The sequence below is a fragment of the Dendrobates tinctorius genome, unplaced genomic scaffold, assembly GCF_039654945.1.
Source record: "Dendrobates tinctorius isolate UK_male_01 unplaced genomic scaffold, ASM3965494v1 ptg000102l, whole genome shotgun sequence".
Lineage (NCBI taxonomy): Eukaryota > Metazoa > Chordata > Amphibia > Anura > Dendrobatidae > Dendrobates > Dendrobates tinctorius.
The window spans coordinates 25752680-25778279 of record NW_027361770.1 but is presented as its reverse complement, the minus strand read 5'-3'; positions in this window follow the sequence as shown (position 1 = coordinate 25778279).

Below are 25600 nucleotides of genomic sequence, written 5' to 3'. Positions count from 1 at the left end.
TCAAAAATGTGGCTGTATCACAAAAATTCCAGTAAAAACTCTAGCTCACTGCCAAAAAAATAATTGTACATCTCCCCAGATATGCAGAAACCTAAAACTATTTTCTTTTTATATCACGCACCAAATTTTATGTTAAGTTTTTATTTATTAAAAAAATGGTAAAACATAACAAATTTATTTGGTATCACTGCAATCATTCTGACATGAAAACTAGACTAGCATAAGAAATACAAAATTGTAGCTTTTTTTTCTCCATTTCACCCCACAAAGATGTAGGTATTTAAAAAAAAAATTAGCTCATACTTCAAAAAACAACTTTCTATATAGCTATGTCAGTGGAAAAATAAAATGTTTTTTGAAGACGTATGAAAAAGTGAATGCAAATGAGCTCAGTAATGCCTCAGTGAGGCGAGCTATAAGAGTGGACCCTCTGGACCGTGGAACAGATTGCCCAGGGCGAGCCGACCTAGTGAAGACCGACCCCTATACAGGGATCATCAGGGACAGGCCTAGGGATCTAATACCATGGTAGCTGGTACCAAGAGGGATGTCTCAGATAGCGGGAGAGACATGGAATAGAAGGGTAACTGAGGAGACAAACACGGGGGCACTAGGAACAGACATATAGAACAGAGCACAGGAGTATAGCAGAGCATGTGCCAGGAGGCACACCAGAGCACCAGGTAGAGTACAGGGACTGAGCTTGTGCCAGGAGGCATGGCAGAGTACAGACACGGGCATGGGTCACAGAAGCAGGAGCTTAAACAATAACCATGCACCACAGGAAAGAGAAAGCAGGTTCAAATAACCCTCACCTAAGCTGGATTGGCTGCTGGGATTTCCAGGTCAGGATATCAAAGTGTATAAAGTACCTTGGAGGGGGCGTGGCCACCCGGGTCACTGCATCCGAGAAGCTACAGGACCTTGGAAGAGGCGTGACCGCCCTCCAAGAGTGCCAGAGCACATGTGCCGAATCCTTGAGCCTCCAGCTGTGTGGGCAGCATGGCAGGACCAAAGGACAGGAATGGTGGAGTGGGCAGCAGCGGGCACGGAGGCAATAGTAGCGTGACCAGCCGTGGGGGAAAAGTGGCCAGTGGTGGTAACAAGCTTTGATAGAAAAGATTAAAATTAGGCCGACTCTGAGCATTAAACACATAAATAAAAATGCAATTTGTATTGCAGATCTAGGTGCTGTGTTCTGAAAGACCAGAATCAATGTCACAGGATATTGCAATAAACTTGGGCGTGAAACTGTGTGTGAATCCAAAGTACTGCATGTCAAAATCATTGATAAAGTCAGAATTTAGCTCTATCTAACATTTAGGTTAAAGTTAACAAGACAAGACATAATTTAAAGTCCTAAATTGGCCAAATAGATTAGATTACTGTCAGCTGAACAATGCTTAAGGGGGCTTTACACATAGCAATATCGCTAAAGCGTCACCGATTTTGTGATGCAGCAGCGATATTGCTAGCGATATCGCTACATGTGATACTTACCTCCGACCGGCTCCCCGCTGGCTATCGCTGATCACGCGAGATCGTCCAGGTCCATTTCTTGTCGGCTGCTTACTGCTGGGCTTCCTGCTGGCAGCGACGCGTGGACACGGGCGGGAGGACGTCATCATTGCTGCGTCTGAAAGGTAAGTAACGGCTGCTGCTACGTCGCTGGTGAAATCTGCCTGTTTGGCAGTTCACTAGCGACCACTTAGCGATGCACCAGCAATCCTGACCAGGTCATATCGTGGTTGGGATTGCTGGTGCATCGCTAAATGTAAAAGGGGCTTTAGGCTGATCGCTAAGTAGACAGACAACTAAGCTGAGACTCCCATGCACAGTAGGGCGCATTCAGCCAAGCCTGTGTTCTCTATAAGATAGCCACCAGGTGACATGTCAGCCAGCAGCTTATCTTTAGGAGAATATTGCGATTGACATTCCAAAATCAGACATGCATATTTGACATCTCTGCTGACCAATAGTCAGCCAATGCTCCCATACACACTAGACCTTCGGATGAACATATCGATATTGGTGGGTTAAGCCTACATTAATCTAATGTGTGGTTTAAGCTTCAGGCTAAGTTTCCATGATGACTATTTGTTGAGTTTTTTATGTTGCAGATTTTGTGCAGCATTTCTACACCTATAAGGTCACATGCATTTTTTCACTGTGCTTTTTAGTGCTTGTTTTACATACATTTTTATCATGTCTCTGATGTTGCATTTTTTTTCTCTTTATGGTATGTTATGTTTAACCTATTAGTGACCAAGCCAATTTTAACCTTAATGCTGAGGCAATATTTTTGAAATCTGACCAGTGTCAATTCATGTGGCAATAACTTTATGTTGGTGGTAAATTTATGTGGACATATTCTGTGTGGTTTTTTTTTTCTGAAAATGTCTGAATTTTGGTGAAAATTTAGAAATTCAAAATTTTCAAATTTTTAATCTTTATATCCTTAAACCAGTTAGCCATCCCAAATATGTACTTTTCATCTCTATCATTTTATTACGTTATTATTTTAGACGCGTTACTCATTTATTAATTTCTCATTTTTTCAAGAAATTTAGAAAACCTGTTTAGATTTAAATGGACTTTGCATGGCCTGTATATTGACAACTCTCCAAAAGTGATATGGTTTTAAAAGCTGCAACACTCAAATGCTTCAAAACTGCTGTGAGGAAATGTTTGACCCTTCAGGTGCTACAGAGGAATTAATACAATGTAGAATTAAAAAAAAAAAAATTGTAAATTAGCACCAATTTTTTCCATTTTACAAGGAATAGCATAGGAAAACAGACCCCACAATTTGTTACCTAGGAAAGGAGTACCATTTCATTTTGGAACACAAATTTGGCTGAAATAGATTGGGAGCGCCATATCACATTTTCAGGGCCTCTAAGGCACCCAAACAGCAAAAAAACCACAAGACATTTTTCCAGGGGTATAGTGAGCATTTTAAATTCACAGCTACTACACAGAATTGGTAAACATTAGGCATCTTTTACACTTGTCGTGTTTTTGCGGCCGAAAAATTTTGTCAGAGTGCCGTATGGCCGTGAGGGCCATATTTACAGCCGTGAAAAAATATCGAGCCTGCTCGATATTTTTCATGGCTTGCGGACACAGCCCCCATTGAAAGTCAATTGGGCCGCAAAAACATCGGAAGTTTGCCCAGTGTGTTGATTTTGCAGTACACCGTGAAGACTATATTTGCGGAACGCTGTATTTTTTTCTAGGACACTCCTAGGACACTTTGAAGTTTAGCACTCCATGCCTGCAGATACACAAGATGGACCTGAAGAGAAAAATCATTCTTGTTCAGGTATGTAGGGGTGCTGAAAAGCAACCCTGCCCCCCTTGGGAGTAGGGGAGGCTCCAGGTTATTATGGGGGATCGTGGGTGATGAGCCCTCACTGGCTCCCTGTACTGTTTTTTACTGTGACAGGGGCTATACAGAGATGGGAGGAGGTGCTAAAAGATAAGAGGGGTAGCATAGAGTGCAAAAGAGGGGTGGTAAAGGGTGCAAAAGAGGGGTGGTAGAGAGTGAAAAATGGGTGTCAGAGCAGTCAATTTATTTCAGTGCTGTTTGCTTTTCAAAAATATGCTATTGCTGATGACCCCCTTTTTTGCTTCAGGATCATCCCTGCATTTGGGATTCCAGGCGTGAGAGTTATCATGACCGGGATATGAAAGAACAGGCCTTGGAGGATGTGGCTCAATCCCTCATCCCAAACTGCTGGCGGCATGCTGATTTTAAGGAGCAAAAATTGATATGTAAGTATTCAGCACATGACATGATATACTGTACTTGTTTTTTAAAATTTAAAGAGTGGGAAATTGAGTTATGTTTTTTTCTTCCACTACAGTGAAATCAACAACCAAAGGATCTGAATGGCCAGGAAAACCAAGCAGGATATAATTGATAAATTGCCTTTATTAATCAGGTGGCTATATATATATATATATATATATATATATATATATATATATATATATTATAAAACCAAAATAAGAACAATGTGCACATAAGGGAATAATGTTTTTCATACATATTCCTCAAATCAGGTGTAAAGTGAAAAAAGTGAAAAGGTGTACTTAAAATATAAAAAAATAAAAATTCAGTGCAACAAGAATATACACAATATTTAGTGGTCAAAGTGCATGTGCTGAGACAACAAAAGAATAAAAATATAGTGTATCCAACAATGAAAACCAAATAAGTAGTGAACTCTCAGATACTGCAATATAAAGTGCATGTGCTAATAGCAAAAACTATCACAATAGTGTCTCAGACAATGAAAGCCAAATAAGTAATGAACTTAAATCTTGGTTGAAATAGATCATTGGAAGAGACCCTTGAAAAGGCAAAATTATGTTTATCAACTGAGTTATTCCAATCAATTGATGGTCAATTGGAAAAACACACTGATCAATCGACTAAGGACATCCAAGCCAACCAAACCAATAAGCTATTGAGGGATCAAAAAGATTTATCAGATGTGAAAATGTACAAGTGGTATAGGTATCATGTCGGGGAGAAAAATTGGGATCGATCTATTTCCCTTTCATCCAATCCTGCAGTGGGGGATATTTCTGGTGCCTCTTCTGCCTCTGTATCTAGTTCAACTGTGTCCATGCCTAAGCATAAAAGGGAACCTCGTTATGTACCGGCCAAACAGACCTTTAGATATTCTCCTGTGAATTACAAGAATAATCTTATGGTGATTTGAGTTCACATACATTTCCTGACATAGAAATTGAAATCCTTAATAAAGGTCTTATGTTTTGTCCAACAGCACAATTTGATACATTCTCTGCTATTAAGGAATTACATTTGTTCACTAGGAAATTGATTTTTCAACAATATTTCCATAAGGAGAATACATTGCAATTATTCCCTACAGAGGCGGAACAGGAGGCACTAGCTAGCCTGAATGAATTGGCACAAGAACACAATGATCCAGATGGAGGTAAGATCCCTGACTCCATTCGATCCAAGTCACAAAAATTTTCCCCCTTGTAAACCTTTCTGGTATTTGATACATTTGTGAAGACTGTGAGTAGAGAATTTGATAAGATTCCTTGATTCCCTCACATGAAGAATCTCAATAAGAAAGAAAAATTAACTCTCAAAAAATTACAAGATATACCTGATGTGGTATATAAGCCGGCTGACAAGGGGAGTAATTTGGTTGTGTGGCCTAAGCAACTATATGAGAGGAGGCTTTTCGACAACTGAAAAATGAGTTGTATTATAAAAAACTAACATAACCCATCGGATAAATTTCGGATATAACTAGTAGGTATTCTGGAGGCTTTGGAGGCAGGGATTATTTCTAGGGACTTATTTATGGCCCTCCAGGTATCTGAAACAACGGTACCTACTTTGTATTTGCTGCCTAAAATCCATAAAAATCAATCTACCCCCCCTTGAAGACCCATCATATCAGGGTCTAGAAATTATCTGGAGAATATAAATTTGTGGACGCTAGGCTGAAACCATTGGTAGAGGAATTACCCTCATGTATTAAGGACACAAACGAGTTTCTTAAAAAGGTGGATGGGGTTCACATCAGTAGTGACACTCTTAGTGTCATGTGATGTGGAGTCCCTCTATACAAATATATGCCACACGGATGGCGTTCAAGCCGTGGAATAATTTCTACATTTATCAGTTACACCTCCCTCAATGCCCCAATTTATAGTGGAACTCTTGGATTTTGCTCTTTCACATAATTTTTTCCTATTTAAGGGGTCCATCTACCTTCAGCTCCAGGGCACAGCGATGGGCGCTTCTTTTGCACCAGCTTATGCTAATTTATTCCTAGGGCTGTGGGAGAGGGACTTCTTTCCCTCTGAATCAGTGCCATTGATGGAACGCATCCTCTTGTGGGTGTGTTTCATCGATGATATTTTTCTAATATGTAATGGATCGGTGGAATCTCTTCATGATTTTGTCATATCTAAACAGTAATTCCCGCAATATACACCTGACATATCAGTTTGATCAAAAGACTATGGAATTTTTAGATGTGAGTATCCAGAGAGGAAAAAATAATTGTCTATATACTGATATCTTTCGTAAATCAACATCAGTTAATTCACGCCTCCATGCAAGTTTATCACATCCCTTGGCCATGATACGGTCCATTCCGGTAGAGCAATTTTTACGACTGAGAAGAATTTGTTCAAACAAGGAGGAATTTGAAAAACAGACTTTAGATTTAAAACAGAGGTCTCTGGAGCGTGGATACAGTCATCGGTCCTTTAAAAGAGCTTATAATTGTGCAAAAAATACTACTTGGCACCAAGCGCTCTATGGTACTAAACCTTCAGAAACAACTCAATTAGTCAGATATATCACACAGTATCATGGACAAACATCGTTAATGTGGCATTACCTAACTAAATCATGGGGGATTCTTAAAACCGATCTGATTCTATCTAAATATATAGGGGATACACCTAGTATTACATACAGAAGATCAAAAAATTTAAAAATTATCTTGTAAACAGCCATTATATATCCAAACCCATCCTCTACTACCTTTTTGTCAAATGCAAAAATATCATTGGGCTCTAAACCATGTGGGGAATGTGTGGTCTGTCCAAATGTCATCAGGGCACAAATTTTTTCTAATTCGAAAGATACAACTACCTACAATATTAAACATTGAATAATCTGTATATCTAAAGTGGTTATTTATTATGCAACATGCCCATGCCCCTTGATGTACATGCAATGACTATTCGTCAATTCAAGATCCGTGTTTGGGAACATGTGTTGGGGATATTGGCGGCAAAAGAAATTGATATTTCTTCACTAAAAACTATCCCCAAACACTTTAAGATCCACCATAATTGTGATGCTTCACTATTGAAATTGATAGGGTTAGATATGGTTATACCAAACGAAAGGGGAAGTAAAATAGTTAGTCTTCTTGCAAAAAAAGGAGATAAAATGGATTTGGACATTGGATACAGTATCTCCTAATGGATTAAATGAGAATTTGAGCTTTACTCCTTTTCTGCAAACCACTTTGCTGCTTTTTAAACCATTTTAGTCATTTCATTTAGCTACTGAAATTTTATTGAATTTTTTTTTATTTATCTTTTTAATTCTTTTTAAATTACATATCTCTATGCGGCTACACAGCCTAAATCTAAATGGCGAACACAAAGAAAAATAAATTTTCCAAAAAATTTACAAAAAACGAACAATTGTTGGGTAACTCGCCAAACCCTGACTAATGCACTGGTAGGATACAGCAAAGCCCCAATGATAAAGGCTGGGGCAGCACAGGTGCATTCCACTGATGAAGACAGCCAGTTAACCCATCAAGGTCTGGCTGCCTAGTGGGAAATGCACACTAATAAGGCTTGCATAAGACATAAGTCACACTGATAGGCTGCTCAGACACTATGCATCACACTTATCAATGACGCCATTTTTCCTTGTGTTCGCCATTTAGATTTAGTGTTAGGGACTCACAATATCTGGGGACCCTTGACGGTGGGTTGTGAGCTTATCTGCTTTGGCCAAAATAGTAACCAATACCCCATATCTTTTTATCATTTATCTTTTTGCACTTTTTATCATTTTTACAGGATACAGCTTAGCTCTTCATGTTGGCTTGGTTTTTTGGTGTGATGCATGTATACAGTGCTGAGCGGCCCGCCTATTTTGGCGTCATTGATAGGCTGCTCAGACACTATGCATCACACTTATCAGTGTGACTTATGTCTTATGCAAGCCTTATTAGTGTGCATTTCCCACTAGGCAGCCAGACATTGATGGGTTAACTGGCTGTCTTCATCAGTGGAATGCACCTGTGCTGCCCCAGCCTTTATCATTGGGGCTTTGCTGTATCCTACCAGTGCATTAGTCAGGGTTTGGTGAGTTACCCAACAATTGTTCGTTTATTGATGGGTTTAAGCAGTCAACGAGGTGTACTGTAGAGTATGCGATTCTTTTATGCCGCGTCAGGCTAATGCTAATCAGCCACAATCTTCCAGGGGCACATTGCAGTTTCAAGGCTCATCAAGTCTTTTCAGCACTCCTCAATCTTCTGAGCATTCATAGGGATGCTTGACTATGATATCCCGAACTTTCTCAACATGTGAATTTTGAAATGACCAAATGCCAATTTCAAGCCGTTTATCTTTTTTTTTTTTTTTTTTGTTTGTAAACTATGTAGAAAATGTTTTTTGTTGGCTTTTCTAAAAATTTTCTGTACAAGAATTTTTTTTTTTTACAAAAAAAAGTTTTGTTAAATAAAATTTATCAAATAAACTTTGTGAGAATGTTTTTTTAATTGGGATCAGTAAGTGCAGCCATTAGTTCAGATCTTGTGTGGCCGACTGAGACTAGATTAGTACTAACTACTTAATAGAGAATGTGAATGCCGTAAACTAACTATTTTTTATTGTTTTTACACACTTTGGTTCCTAATAATCATTTGATGAAATGGCCAGCTGCTGCCAGGAGACGGATCCCTGGGAAGACACACAATGATCTGCAAAAACCTCTTGAATTGCAGCTGCAGCAGGGCGTCCAAAATTAACTTGCTGATCCAAGGTGTTGATGGTGTTGTCCGATGGAGTTTCCACAGAAAGCACTCTCAGGTCCTCCTTGTATGCAGCTCATGAATGACAGGATCCCAAAGGCACTCTTAATGTACCTTTGTGTTCTAGTAAGTCTATAATTAAAGATCCTCTTCCGTGAGCTTAAAGATCGTCGGGGGGGAAAAGGACGCATTACAATTGGGGAGAGTCCAAAGCCCTCATCAGCAACCAGGACATATGGAAATTGGTGGTTGGTGTAGTCTGGTAATGCAACAGGTTTGGGGACATTTAATTGTTTGTTCTTAAAATAGTACTCAATTCGAGAGCTACTCCAGATCCTAGCATCAGATGTGCTCCCATAAGCCCCAGTGCTGACCATAACAAAATTGTAATTGCTGTCAGCAATAGCCATTAGTACAATTGGAAAATAATGCTTATAAATTAAAAATTTGGATCCAGAGAACGCTGTTTTTTTTTACCCGGATATGTTTCCCAAACAGCACACAGATATAGTGTGGAAACTGCGTTTTTTAGAAGTCCGCTGCTGTATCTAGCCAGTCTTCCTGCTTTGGTGGAGCTAAAACAATTTCCTTTAGGCACTCCCACAATACCAAACAGGTATGTGCAACTATCTTGGACACTGTAGTAATCCCTAACAGGAACTCAAAATGAAGTGCCGAAAAAGAGTTGCCTGTGGCAAGGAATCTGTAATTTTAAAAAAGGAGGAAGTAGACATTAGTAGTCTATTATGAAACATTAAAATCCTAAATTAGCTATTTAAAAAAAGGTAGTCATTACCTCAATGTCACAATAAGCCGCTGTTCCGGAGAAATGCAGCAACGCATTCTGGTATCCTTTGAATGTAATCCAGGGTCACACCTCTGACAACAGCAAATAAAAAGTTGTCATGGACATACGGGAATATTTAAAGAATTTCTCTGGGTACTGATCCAGCAATTGTTGCGGTAGTCATGGAGAAGTGTCAATGCTGACTGTAGGTGTATGAGGGAGAAACAAAACGCCAAGCTGTCCAGGCGTCGCAGTAGACATGGTGAAGCAACTTCACTTAGGGAGGAGTCTGGAGTCTGTGCAATATAGGAGAGGGTTACAGATCCTCATAAGAATTCTGGTTCATATGGACTTGCGGCATCAGGATGTGAGAGGAGTCTAGAATGATTTCAGGCTTTCCATATTATGGTAGTCAAGTTTCGCCTTTGTGATGCAAAAGTGACTTATTTGCATATGTAGTAAAAACTTTTCACTTTGTTAATGCAATAAAGATGGATAGCTGAAAAATATATGGAAGCATGTCAGTATTCTAAGAACATAAGCTAAGAAACCCTAAGGCTATGTGCCCACGTTACCATTTTTAAACGCTCAGGAAACGGATCCCCTTCCCAGAAAACGCATGTCTTTTTTCTGCGCGCTTCTTGCCTGGTTTTTGCACAAGACGCACGTTTTTGACGCTTTTTTTGATGCGCGCTTTCTGGGAACACTGGAGAAGGCTAAAAATGCTCAGCAATGCGGAAATTAATGAGCATGCTGCGTTTTTAGCCGCTAAGCGCTTCCTGAGCGTTTAAAAGCGCATGCAAATTAATTTGAAGCTTCTTTTTAGCGTTTCTGCAGCGTCTGAGCTGGCACAAATGCTACAGCAATGCTTAAAACGCAACGTGGGCACACAGCCTTAAACTATATAACTTACACAGTGAGCATTTATAAAAGTAGGTGATGCAACTGAACTTAGGATTACATCATCAGAGCTGAGTTGCCATTGTTTGATTGGTCGCCCTAAGATGATAGAATACTGAAGGCTCAATATACTAAATGGATTATGTAATAAACTAGCTACTAACAATGCAATAATTATGATGAAATAATAAAGATGGAATTTTTCTATAAGCCTGCATGAAAGGTGACATAAGTAATTACAAACTTCTCTGGATCTTGAAAATTATAGCCAATCAGCAAATTTAAGCATCATATTCATTTTCAGCAACACAAAATTAGTTAAGTTCAACTATTTTCGTCTCTGAACCAATTTGGCTGTAGAAGAGTGTTATCTTATTTGCAACTCTGATTTTGTTGCATTTCAGTGAGACAACTTGAGCTTTTATAACCTGTGTCAATCATCACCGATACACCATAAGGAAAAAGAGACATGATTTACCATTTTCAAAACATATGTCTGGGTTTGGACATACTGAAAAGCAGTTGAAATTTAGGATCATCAAATATGTCCCATCTTTTAGAAGTTTATGGAAACTTTTATGGAGACTCGCACGAGTCTCTTGCATCAACATCCGGCGCTACCGCCTGCACTCAGGACCGGAGCTGCGGCTGCATAGAAATACATGCAGCCGCAGCTCCGGCCCTAAGTGCCAGCGGCAGTGCCAGGTGTTGATGCGAGAGACTCATGTAAGTTTCTCGCATCACACACGGTAGTGTGATCCTGGCCTATGACAAACAGTAGTAGTGGATAATGATAATTTAGAGGATGACACCGACCAGGTGCTAATCAAGGGTGCAGCCTAGTAAGAGAAGTAGTGGAGGAGGATAATTAGATGCTGCTCTGATTGCTAGTCACCTTTTTTTTCCCCAAACTACTAGGTGATATTGCATCATGTGCTTTATAGAAGGTCTTTAGTTCATAGTCTATTCAAGCCTGGATGTCCATGACTTAATTTACTCCTGCAGAGCCTTCAGACTGCCATAGATTTGTCTCTTGCCAATGTGCAAAACAATTTTCACAACTGAGATGCATTCAGGTAGGACTTTCCATGACAAGAACATTCAGGCAGTGTTAAACATTCTTCTCTAGCAGCACATGTCTCATCATTTTCTCTCAAGATGACCAACAAAGGAGCAGATTTTGCTCTGGAGGATCTTTTAAGCTGGAATTTGCCTTTGCAGTGTATTGCTGAGGCCAAGACACTCCTACTCTGATGACCTCACAGCCTAGACATCCTTATCTCTTTCCCAGGTCTTGTCCACCATAGATTTATTAAATTTATCATTATCATTGCCATCGTTGTCTATGACCCAGTTGAACATTGCTTTTGTATGAAAAATATAATGAGTTCCCACTTAAAGATTTGCTCTGATTCAGATTGCTGTAATCATTGACAGTGCTCCCACTATCTTGCAGATTCATCAAGATTTCCCCTGGCCTCATGTTATCTGTGTGCAAAGATTGTTCATCTCATCCAATAAATCAAAAGGAAGAAGTAATTCAGGTGAAATATCTTCCACAAATGTGAGATGGCTGTGAGTTAGAAGAGTACTCGACAGAATAGTTACAGTTGTCCTTGACGTAATTGAAATTTCACTAAAACTTTATTATGGTGGCAGAGAAGGTCATCTGAACAAAATGATAACTTAAGCTGATCGTGTGGCTGTCAAAGATATCATCATCCTGCTCTGACTGAGATGAGTGATGTGATATGACGTATAGTTAATTACACTCTCAGTTTCATTCACACTATAATGCTTGCCAAAGGCAAAAGAGGATACTTTGGACCTGCTTTTGGTACTACTTATACTAGTACTAGGAAGACTGTTGCCAGCAGTGATGGTGGTGCTACTGTTCCTAGCTGCTCCCACATTTTTAGCACTGGTATGTCTTTTTTACTCTCACACCACCACATCCATTGCCATGCCATTTTCCATTGCCCATGCTTTTATGTCAAAACAGATCTGCACATTTAAATATCTTGATTTAGTGTAATTACTTTTAAAGAAATAAATCTACATGGTCAAAAAGGATGATGTAACAACAAGTGTCAAGTAGGCATATTGCTTCCAAATGTGCCAACAGCCCTCAGTACAGTTGTAGTGTGTACGGTTGCCTAGTAAAACAGGTTTGCAAGAACTAAAATATGTTTATTATCAATATATTTAACCATTATTCTTGACAGCATTGACAAAAAATCCATTACCAAGAATGTTACTTTGTTAGGTACATGCCCCGAAAAGATAATGCAGCAGTAGTCCTCTGTACCTTTGCAGCCACCATACGGCTAACACGCTATTCCCCCTTGACAAAACATATAATGTTCATAGATAGGTAGGTGTATGGAAATGAAGGTGCCACAATAACTCATAGTATTGTTGAAGCACATATGGCTAATAAATTGGACTAGTAAAACAGCTACGCAATACCTTAATATTTAAATTTAATTACTTTGTAAAATTCCATCTGTCTAGATGTAATACCAGTGCCGCCGGGGGTTAGCTTCTACGGTCGTTCCAGTACTCACTCTCTTGGAGGCTGTTTCATCACCCGTATGCTGTTCACTTTGGGGACCCAATTGACTGTAGACAGAGGCTGGAAACAACTTTAACAACTCAGCTTATTCTCTTCAGGGCACAGCATATCCACAATGGCTACAGGACTCTTTTACTCGATAACAGCAATACATCTTCATCTACAGCAATACGTTACTTCTTCCTTCAGTTCACACGTATGAACCACACAGACAAGCTGACACATCACACAGAGTACGATGAACATGGAACACTTCCCTTCTTCCAGAGCTCGACTTCAGCCCACGAAGGTACCTGACTTATCCGTTACAGCTCACCTCTTTACGGCACTGTTGCTCCTGTTCATGTCCTAAGTTCGCAGCTCACTAGACTCTTCACACAGCTCCCGTAATCCATCTGCTACTTCCACAGGCGGCTCACTCACTGACCTCCCTGGCTTGACCTTCTCCAGACATGGGTTGGATTCAATAGACTGGCTTGATTGTCATTTCAGCTTTTCCTTGCTAGCTGACTTGACCATTGAGAATCATTCTTCGGTCTCCCTAGTTCTGCAACTCCCAGTCTCTAATTGCAGAACCTTCAGTACCACTATGTACTGGCTACTGCTGTAGGCATTCGCTGTGCTTCACTTCTGTCCAGTATAGCTACCCCCGGCTCAGCTAACTGTCTTTCTTTTGTCTCTGGCTAGCCACTCCTCTAAGTTAACCCTTCTAATGGTCTTCTCACTAGTTGAGCTCAGTACCCCCATCTAGTTGCCTTTTCTAATATAACATCTAGCTATAACCTATTGTCGTGTGGCCACAAACACACACATGCACATGACAGACATACTGCACACAAAATATACAACATCAATATTTGCAGGGCTTAGCCCTTGACCTCCTTACATAGACAAAAACTCTGTACCCAAAAATCTACTATGCTAGATAAATACATGCCTGCAAAAGGAACATGTTGAAAGAGCATGTACTATTGTTGAGCGCTGTACAGTTGCTAAATTGGACTAGTAAAACAAATTTGCGGAAAAAAAAAAGCAAACTTTTTTTAATACTTTTTTTACACAACACCCTCTGGTTTCATAGAGGAAGTGACAAGTAAAGTTAGAAAGATACAAGTCCTGATAGCCAGTACCTCTAATAGCCAACTCTTTTTGTGTGGCATAGAATCATAGAATCGTAGAGTTGGAAGGGACCTCCTGGGCCATCTGGTCCAACCCCCTGCTCAAAGCAGGATTCACTAAATTATCCCAGTCAGATGTCTGTCCAGCCTCTGTTTGAAGACTTCCATTGAAGGAGAACTCACCACTTCTCGTGGCAGCCTGTTCCACTCATTGATCACTTTAACTGTCAAAAAGTTTTTTCTAATATCTAATCTGTGTCTCCTCCCATTTAGTTTCATCCCATTGCTTCTAGTCTTTCCTTGTGCAAATGAGAATAAAGTTGATCCTTCTACAATGTGACAGCCCTTTAGATATTTGTAGACTACTATTAAGTCTCCTCTCAGTCTTCTCTTTTGCAAACTAAACTTTCCCAAATCCTGCAACCTTTCCTCATAAGACAGGGTTTGCAGACCGGTCACCATTCTGGTCGCTCTTTTCTGAACTTGCTCCAGTTTGTTGATGTCTTTTTTAAAATGTGGTGCCCAAAACTGGACACAATATTCCAAATGATGTCTGACCAAAGAGGAGTAGAGGGAAATAATGACTTCACGTGATCTAAACTGTATGCTTCTGTTAATACATCCTAGAATTGCATTTGCCTTTTTTGCTGCTGCATCACACTGTTGACTCATATTCAGTCTGTGATCTATTAGTATACCCAAGTCTTTTTCACATGTGCTGTCACTTAGCCCTATTCCTCCCATTCTGTATATGCTTTTATCATTTTTATTGCCCAGATGTAGTACTTTGCATTTCTCCCTGTTAAAAACCATTCTGTTAGTTGCTGCCCACTTCTCCAGTTTATTTAAATCTTTTTGAATCCTCTCTCTCTTCTCTAGTATTAGCTATCCCTCCTAGCTTTGTGTCATCAGCAAATTTAATCAGTTTACCCTCAATTCCTTCATCTAAATTGTTGATAAAGATGTTGAACAATACAGGGCCCAGGACAGAGCCCTGTGGTACCCCACTTGAGACATTCTTCCAATGGATGTGCAGCCATTTATGACCACTCTTTGGGTCCGATCACTAAGCCAGTTATGAATCCACCTAACAGTTGCCTTATCCATTCCATACTTAGTCATTTTTTCAATAAGGATTGTATGAGAGATTTTGTCAAATGCTTTGCTGAAGTCAAGATATACTATATCTACAGCATTTCCTTGATCCACCCAATCAGTGATACCGTCATAGAAGGAAATTAAGTTAGTCTGACATGACTTATTAGTTACAAACCCATGCTGACTCTGTTTAATCACTTCATTCTTATCCAGGTATTGACATACATGTTGTTTAATAATTTGTTCAAAGATCTTTCCTGGTATAGAAGTCAGACTAACCTGCCTACAGTTGCCTGGGTCCACCTTCTTCCCCTTTTTGAAGATAGGAACAACATTTGCTCTTCTCCAGTCTTCTGGCACTTCTCCTGTTCTCCAAGAATTTTCAAAGATTATGGAGAGGGGTTCAAAAATTTCTTCTGCTATCTCCTTCAGTACTCTGGGGTGTAATTCATCTGGACCTGGAGACTTGAATTCATTTAGGTTAGCTAAGTGTTTCCTCACTATCTTTCTGCTTATAGATATCCTGGATTCTTCTATTCCCTTAATAGGACAGTGAAGAACAGTTGATGTTACATTTCATTTCTGAGAGAAAACAGATGCAAAATAGGAATTTAAAAGTTCAGCCTTCTCAACATCCTGTCTTACCATTCATCATTTTCATCCTGTAAAAATACTATAGCATCTTTGACTTTTCTTTTACTTTTGACTTATCCCCAAAATCCTTTATTATTGCTTTTGACATCTCTTGTGCAAAAAAACCCCTGTTTGGGAGAGAAGAACAGACAATTCGCGGCGCCCTAAGTGTGTAAACACAATATTGTAGTCTTTAAAGGGTGCACAATTTTATGCACTTACCTGATAGAAGACTAATATAGCTTTGGATTATGTAGCCTCAAAAATCCTTCCTTTTGGGATATTTCTCAGAAGACAGGGCTTGCAGCTTGCCTCGGGTGGATCCAAGTGAAAGAGCCAGGTTCAGTCTCACACAGGATGAGTAAGGCTACTTTCACACATCAGGTTTTCGGCGTCAGGCGCGATCCGGCGTCGTGCCGGAACGCCGGATCCGGCAAATGTTTCGTAAAACCGGATGTGACGGATCCGGTTTTCTGCCGGATCCGTCTTTTTCTTGACAGACAAAACCGGATCCGTCTCATCCGGTTCATCCGTTTTTCTATCCGTTTTTCGACGGATTACGCCGGATCCGGTTTTTAAAATTGACCCTTGTGGCCTTCCGAACGGGATTGGCTACTGGAAAACTATATATAGCATGTTCCTACAGCCCTTCTTTGACAGGTTGTAGAGGAGAAAGTGCATGTTGGAGAGAAGAGCAAGTTACTGGCGAAGATGGATGTTGTCATTGGAAATATTTTGAAGAATTTGGCGGATTTTACAGCGGAGGCGAATCGTTTGAGGGTGATTGTTCTGGAGAAGGAGAGAGCGAGACAGCAGCGCATCAGGCATCGTAGACGACGTTTGTGGATCCACCCCATCACAGCCAAGAGAATGACGCGTGGGGTCTATTCTACACTATGCATGGACCTTCGACGAAACCCGGATACATTTTTTGGATATGTTAGGATGAAAATGGAGAATTTTGATTACTTGGTGGAGCGCATTGCACACCTCATAAGAAAAGCGGACACCTATTGCCGCTTCTCTGTTTCACCCGTAGAGCGTCTGATGGTGACTTTAAGGTAAGCCACATTTATTGGATATGATCGCATCAGAGCACACTTTCATTGCAATCTTGTTGGTGGTAGTTTGCATCTCCAAGTGTTATAGGTCAGTTTTGGTATGTAATGCTGTGATTTAAAACTAATTTATTGTTTTTTAATTCCCCACAGATTTCTTGCAACTGGAGAATCCCTTTCGTCACTGCATTTCCAGTACAGACTCGGGATTTCCACCATATCTGGAATTGTGAAGTACACATGCCATGCACTGTGGGACTCCTTAGCTGAAGAGTTTTTACCAGAGCCCACAACAGAGAGGTGGATTGAAATTGCTGACAAGTTTCAACAGATATGTCAGTTTTCAAACTGCTTGGGCGCTGTGGACGGGAAACATATCGGCATTGTAAAGCCAGCTGGATCGGGATCGGAATATTTCAATTACAAGAAATATTTTTCAATTGTCCTCATGGCCATCGCTGACGCGGAATACAAATTTATTGCGGTTGATATTGGGGCCTATGGCCACTCCAATGACTCTCAAGTTTTCAAACTGTCTGCCATGGGGCATAAACTGTATGGAAACACCTTCCAGTTCCCACCACCTAGACCGCTGCCGCAAACATCTGGTCCACCTATGCCATTTGTCTGTGTAGGATATGAAGCCTTCCAGCTGTCAGAACACCTTTTGAAACCGTACTCTAGCAGAGGATTGACAAGACCAAAACGCATTTTTAATTACCGCCTCACAAGAGCAAGAAGAATGGTTGAATGTACCTTTGGTATTCTGACAGCCAAATGGCGGGTCCTATTGACTGCGATCAACCTCAAGACAGAAACTGTGGACGAGGTGATGAAAGCGTGCGTGGTACTCCACAATTTTGTTATCTGCAAGGAACCCATTTCCATTGAGGACACCTCTGAAGAAACCACCTTGCAAGATTACCATGACATTACCACTAGAAGTTCTGTGACGGTTTCAGTAATGAGGGACAATTTTGCACTATACTTTATGTCACCTCAAGGCAGAGTACACTGGCAGGATGACAGAGTGTGAAAGATTTATGCCCAACCAAACTTGTGTACCTTCTGTACCAACAGTATATACCTTTGCCAACCAAAGTTGGCTATCTTGTCATGGTCTCTATTTTTAGCTTTAGGCCACAGGTGTGTACCTGGTTGTGTTTTATGCAAAGTATTTCACCTTTTAACAAAAGTTGTGTACATTGTTAGGAAATCACCAAAAATAAACACAACTTTTTAGGTGAAATACTTTGCTTCAAACACAACCAGGAACACAACTGTGGCAAAAAGCTAAAATTTACCCACAGTTATATACCTAGTTTTGAATACCATTTCACCTTTTAAATACCCTGTATTTAACCTTTTTGGCCGCAGAAAGAAATGACAGACAACCAGTGTAAAATAATTTAACTTTTATTGAAAAATGTTTTTTTTAGTAAACTTTTTTAAAATTTTAATAAACTTGTTTAATAAAACTTTGAAACTATATAACTGAAACCATAAAACTGGTCATTTTTATTTAAATACACACATTATAAATCTGTGTAGTGTGTGGTGGAAATACTGCTGTAGGGGCTGCGGGACACTTCGACACTGGGAGTGTGGAGAGAAGACTGGGATCGTGGTGGGGAAGGAACAGTTAGAGGTGAAGGTGTGGAAAAAACTACAGAATGGGTGGACATGTGGGAAGCAGAAGAGGTGGTGGGTGGTGGAGTGGAGGGTTGGGCAGGGACTGTAGGAGCAGATGATGTTGATGGCAAGTTGTATGGGGAAGGAGTTTGGTACGGGGCAGGTTGCTGGAAGTGGGGAGATGTCTGGTACGGGGCAGGTTGCTGGAAGTGGGGAGATGTCTGGTACGGGGCAGGTTGCTGGAAGTGGGGAGATGTCTGGTACTGGTGAGGTTGCTGGTACTGGGGAGTTTGCAGGTACTGGGGAGGTTGCTGGTACTGGGGAGGTTGCTGGTACTGGGGAGGTTGCTGGTACTGGGGAGGTTGCTGGTGCTGGGGAGGTTGCTGGTGCTGGGGAGGTGGATGGTGCTGGGGAGGTGGATGGTGCTGGGGAGGTGGATGGTATGTAATAGGAGGGGGAGGATGGAAAGTGGCTGGAGGGGGTGTAGATGTAATAGGAGGGGGAGGATGGAAAGTGGCTGGAGGGGGTGTAGATGTAATAGGAGGGGGAGGATGGAAAGTGGCTGGAGGGGGTGCAGGTGGAGGAACTACTGTGGTGGGAGGAGGAGGTTGGGAGGTAACTTGCTGGAGAGCAGCGTGGCATGAATGCATTACATGCATCTGCTGGGCAGGAGAGAGCGTTTCCATGCGCTCCACAACAGACCTGAAAAAGGTGTGGTTTGGCGAAGATCTTGCTTCTGAATGCATGGTTTGCAGAAGTGTCTTCACCTCCAGAATGCTGGAGTTGATCTGCTGATAGCCTGCGGAGATTTGCTCTGACAAGACTTTTAGACAGTTCTGGAAAGATGCATTCAGATGCAAGAACTCTGGCGCATAAGTCTTTTCCTGACCCCTCTGCCGCTGCCGCCCAGTACCCGCAGGTGTACTAGAGGTGGCAGGGGCAGAAGGGTGGGGTAAAGGGAAAGCGATCTCCTCACCAGCAGCTTCATGTAATGTAGGCGGCCACGATGCTCCTGTGCTGGTGGATGGGACAGATGGGTCGAATGTGTGGGAAGGCTGGGAAGGTGCAGATGTACCGGGGCGGTCGAAGTGTCCCTCGGTGCCGGTCTCCTCAGGGATCGCCTCAGAAGGGTCCAATCGTGCCGGCTCCCGAGTGCTGCTCACCGTGCTGTGGAATAAAGAGAAAAAAAAACAATTAAAATACTGACATGGTATGGCCCTGGCTGAAAAAAAATTTACATCTAACATTTTTTTTTCACATGTGGTGTGTAATATTTACCTTCTGGTGACCATTGTTTCCCGGAGGAACGACAGGGCTTCTGCGTACTTGTACTTGCTCCTGCGTCCTCCAGATCCACTCGGGGCCCGCATCTCTTTATTGAACTCCTTCTTGAAACGATCTCTCACAGACCGCCACCGATTCACAATTCTGTTCCCTGAAACGAGAAAGGAGTGGTTAGTATACAACATCAGTATTTCCCAAACTCCAGTCCTCATGGTCCCCAGGGGTCATGTTTTCAGGATTTCCATAGTAAATAGAAATCCTGAACACATGATCCGTGGGGACCACGAGGACTGGAGTTCGGGAAACACTGGTTTACATCAAGCAACCGGTACTGTATATACTTACGCTCTTTAATCTGGGCCCGAGCTTCGAGGTCCTCCCAGCGGCCCACAAGGAGCGAACAGATTTCCTCCCAGAGTCGTCGGGTAACGATAAGGTCAGCGTGACGGCGGTCAGCCATATTCCAGAGCGGCTCCCTTTCTCTGACGAGATCGATGAGGCGGTCCACATCAATCCCTCCATCCTCACCGTCAGAGTCGGGAGCACGCTGTGAAGGCTGTTAAAGAAAAAGACAAAAATAACATAATTAGCCTCCACAAAAGAAATGAAATAAAAAGTGCAAAAAAACAAAGCAAAAATATTTATACTTACACGCTGGTGACCGCCGCGTTGCTGTCGCCGACGACCCTGGGAGGCACTGTGAGGACCTCTTGGCCAAGCACCAGATTGGGAAGACTAGAGAAGAAAACAAAAAATGTTATGTCTTTGGATGTAGGCATTTGTTTGCTGTGTGTGGTCTGCAGAACATTGTTTTCTATGTGTTGTGTGTAGTGTGATGTTGTGTTTCTGCGTTTGATGCAAAAAACTTACCAATTGTGAGCCCACTCCAGGTGTCTGTCCACCCCTTCCTTCTTCTTCTGGGAGCTCCTCTTCATCTTGTGATTCCTGCTTTGAAATAAAAGGCAATGAATAGACATATATTACAGAGAAGATGGATTTTGGAAATAAAAACTTACCGTCAAACGCTGACGATGCGAGGGAGGGCTCCCAGAAGATGATGTGCTGTCTTCCTGGTGGCCACACTCCATGCCTGTGGGTGGTGTTCCAGCTGCTGCCATTGCTGCTGCTGCTGCTGCATCTATTGGGCGGCTGTTGAATAAAGAGAAACAAAGGGCCAATGAATATCTTGATATTCAATAGCCCTAGTTTGGAGGAATGGGTTATTTGATAATTACCGTCTCTCATCTGCTGCTGCCCTCCCCTCCTCAGCATGTTCTATTTGCTGCTCCATTTGGGGTGGTGGTGGTGCGGATGGTGCTGCAGTGGTCTCCTGCCTTCTCCTGCTTCGCTTGGTTGCTTTCTTGGGTGGCATGTTGGGTGTGGCTGTGGGTCCCACTGTCTTGCTTTTATATATGTCTTGTGGGCAGAGCTACTGAGCATGCTCAGACCAAAAAACCGGATCCGGCCGCCGGATCCGGCTTTCGCCGGATCCGGCGCATTGCGGCGCTCATAGGCTTTCATTGTGTGAAAAAGCCGGACACGCCGGATCCGGCGTGTCCGGCTTTTTCGCCGGAGACAAAAAACGTTACAGTCACCGTTTTTTCCAGACGCCGGATCGCGACACATTGCCGGATCCGGTGAAAACCGGATGAAACGCATGGCCATCCGGCGCGATCCGGCGCAAATGAAAGTCAATGGGGGGGAAACAGGATCCGGCATTGAATTTCGCCGGATCCGGTTTCTGTCAAAAGCGCCGGATCGCGCCTGACGGCGAAAACCTGATGTGTGAAAGAGGCCTTAGCCTCCACATAAGAAATGAAATAAAAAGTGCAAAAAAACAAAGCAAAAATATTTATACTTACACGCTGGTGACCGCCGCTTTGCTGTCGCCGACGACCCTGGGAGGCACTGCGAGGACCTCTTGGCCGAGCACCAGATTGGGAAGACTAGAGAAGAAAACAAAAAATGTTATGTCTTTGGATGTAGGCATTTGTTTGCTGTGTGTGGTCTGCAGAACATTGTTTTCTATGTGTAGTGTGATGTTGTGTTTCTGCGTTTGATGCAAAAAACTTACCAATTGTGAGCCCACTCCAGGTGTCTGTCCACCCCTTCCTTCTTCTTCTGGGAGCTCCTCTTCATCTTGTGAATCCTGTTTTGAAATAAAAGGCAATGAATAGACATATATTACAGAGAAGATGGATTTTGGAAATAAAAACTTACCGTCAAACGCTGACGATGCAAAGGAGGGCTCCCAGAAGATGATGTGCTGTCTTCCTGGTGGCCACACTCCATGCCTGTGGGTGGTGTTCCAGCTGCTGCCATTGCTGCTGCTGCTGCTGCATCTATTGGGCGGCTGTTGAATAAAGAGAAACAAAGGGCCAATGAATATCTTGATATTCAATAGCCCTAGTTTGGAGGAATGGGGGATTTGATAATTACCGTCTCTCATCTGCTGCTGGCCTCCCCTCCTCAGCATGTTCCATTTGCTGCTCCATTTGGGGTGGTGGTGGTGCTGATGGTGCTGCAGTGGTCTCCTGCCTTCTCCTGCTTCGCTTGGTTGCTTTCTTGGGTGGCATGTTGGGTGTGGCTGTGGGTCCCACTGTCTTGCTTTTATATATGTCTTGTGGGCAGAGCCACTGAGCATGCTTTCGCCGGATCCGGCGCATTGCGGCGCTCATAGGCTTTCATTGTGTGAAAAAGCCGGACTCGCCGGATCCGGCGTGTCCGGCTTTTTCGCCGGAGACAAAAAACGTTACAGTAGCCGTTTTTTACAGACGCCGGATCACGACACATTGCCGGATCCGGCGAAAACCAGATGAAACGCATGGCCATCCGGCGCGATCCGGCGCAAATGCAAGTCAATGGGGGGGAAACCGGATCCGGCATTGCATTTCGCCGGATCCGGTTTCTGTCAAAAGCGCCGGATCGCGCCTGACGGCGAAAACCTGATGTGTGAAAGAGGCCATCAAGAAAAACACATCCAGCCCATAAACGGCAGCGCTTCCCAGGACTCACATCCAAAGATGATATTCCATATTTTTTTATTTCATAGGTTAAAAAAGAGATACAACGTGTTTCGGATACAGTGTATATCCTTCATCAGGTATCATACTGATACAGGATTTGTACTGTATTTTTATGATACCTGATGAAGGATATACACTGTATCCGAAACGCGTTGTATCTCTTTTAACCTATGAAATAAAAAAATATGGAATATCATCTTTGGATGTGAGTCCTGGGAAGCGCTGCCGTTTATTGGCTGGATGTGTTTTTTTAACATCTCTTGCAAGCCTCAATTCATTTTCAGCTTTAGTAATCTGATTTGTGCCCTGCAGGTTCTGCAGACAGCATTATATTCTTCTTTAGATATGCCTCCCTCTTTCCATTTTATAAACATTTTTTTCTTCTGTGGAGAATAGATAGCTCAGCTAGGATCTTTGCTTTGGCACAAGCGTGTGGCTATGAAGTCACTTCAGCAGACTAGCAATATGGACACGGCATATTTATTGTGCACACTTGTTATCCAATGTTACACATGCCCAACATGAAATAAAACGTCTAAGGCCATCTGGCCACTAACTAACAATAGCAGGCTAACTACAAAATAAACCTATATAACAGCAAACAAGTCCATGTTATCTTACTGTGTCAGCTCCCAGTTCAGCAGACGATAGACTGAGAGCTCCTCCTGATTATATCAGCTGGACCAGTCAGGAAACCAAAACCTGGATTGAATTAGTGGAGGGGGAACTACCAGTCCTTTCCATGCTGATCACTAAGGAAACCAGGACTGGATTACAGTGAAATAAACTGGCTTCATCATCAGTACAGGAAGACATATGAAATGAAACGGGGAGAAACATACCTGTTTTCTAGTACCTCTCCCCTTGGCACCTCACACACCCCCCTCCTCTGTTCGAGCCCGTGGGGTCGGACACGACGAGTCACCAAGCAGTGTGTTCTAGACAACACATCTGCATTTCTGTGCGCTGTGCCCGCCCTGTGCTCAACGGAAAATTTAAACCCTTGTAATGCTAAGAACCAGCGTGTCACCCGCGCATTGCCTTCTTTTGCCCGGGACATCCATGTTAGGGGCGAATGGTCCGTCACTAGCCTAAACTGGCGACCTAGTAAATAATAGCGCAAGGTGCACAGGGCCCATTTCACAGCCAGGGCTTCCCGCTCAACTACACTGTAGTTCTTTTCTGCTCTTGTAAGCTTTCTGCTTAGATAGGCCACTGGGTGTTCCTCGCCATTTACTTCTTGAGACAAAACCGCGCCGAGGCCCACCCCAGAGGCGTCTGTTTGGACAATAAACTCCCGTTTAAAGTCTGGTGCAACCAACACTGGTTGGTCACAGAGGACTGTTTTCAATCGCTGAAAGGCCTCCTCTGCTTCTGCGTTCCACTTTATTGTGACAGATTTCGACCCCTTAGTAAGATCTGTGAGAGGAGCTGCGATGGTCGCAAAATGTTTGATGAACCGCCTATAATAACCAACGATCCCTAAAAAAGCTCCAACCTGTTTTTTGGTTACCGGTCGTGGCCAATTTTGAATAGCATCCACTTTATTGGCTTGAGGCTTCATGACGCCTCTCCCTATGCTTTATCCCAGATAGCGAGCCTCTTCCAATCCCAACATACATTTCTTGGGATTGGCAGTCAACCCAGCTGTTTTTAAGGAGTCTAAGACGGCTTGTACTTTTGACAAATGTGTGTCCCAGTCATTGCTAAAGATAATAATGTCGTCCAAGTACGCAGATGCATACTGGCCATGGGGTTTTAGGACAATATCCATTAGACGTTGGAAGGTGACTGTGGCACCATGCAACCCAAATGGCATATCTCGGTACTGGAATAATCCCTGGGGCGTAACAAAGGCAGTTTTCTCTTTGGCTGATTCCGTGAGGGGAATCTGCCAATAACCTTTTGTTAAGTCAATAGTGGATATGTACCTAGCCGAACCCAGTCTCTCTATCAGTTCATCGACTCTTGGCATCGGGTAGGCATCGAATTTCGATACTTCGTTTACTTTCCGAAAATCGTTACAAAATCGGATAGTCCCATCGGGTTTGGGCACCAGTACGATAGGGCTAGCCCAATCACTCCGGGACTCTTCAATGACCCCGAGCTCTAACATCTTCTTCACTTCCTGGGCAATGGCTTGTCTCTCGAGAATTCGATATGGTTTAAGCCGTACCCGCGCCTGTGGATCAGTAATAATGTCATGTTTAATTAGGTGAGTCCGGCCAGGAAGTTCCGAGAAAATATCTGCGTTCCTCTGTATGAACTCCCTGGTCTCTCGTTTTTGGCTTTCGGATAGCGTGTCTGTAATACCCACTTCTGGCGGAGCTACCTGGGGGTCCTTTACCTTAGAAGGTGGTGCCCCTCGAGGCCCATCCTCAAGGGCAGCTCCTGCCACCAGACTCTCCCTGTCCCGCCAGGCCTTAAGCAAGTTTATGTGGTATATTTGTTCGGGCTTTCTCTTGTCTGGTTGGTGTATCTTATAATTTACTTCACCTACTCGTTCCAGCACTTCGTATGGTCCCTGCCATTTCGCAAGAAATTTATTCTCTATGGTAGGCACCAATACCAACACCCTGTCGGTTGTATACCGTGCTTTGGGCATGTTGTGCGTGCTCTAAACACTCTTTAACTATTGGCATAACTGCTGCAATTCGGTAATGCATAAGTGTTATGTGTTCAATTACACTGCGATAAGGAGTCACCTCTTGTTCCCAAGTCTCCTTGGCAATATCTAACAGGCCTCTAGGACACCGCCCATAAACCAACTCAAAAGGTGAAAAGCCTGTGGAGGATTGGGGTACCTCTCGTATAGCGAACAGGAGGTATGGTAGTAGGGCATCCCAATCTCTCCCGTCCTTATCCACCACCCTTTTCAACATTCCCTTTAGGGTTTGGTTAAAGCGCTCCACCAAACCA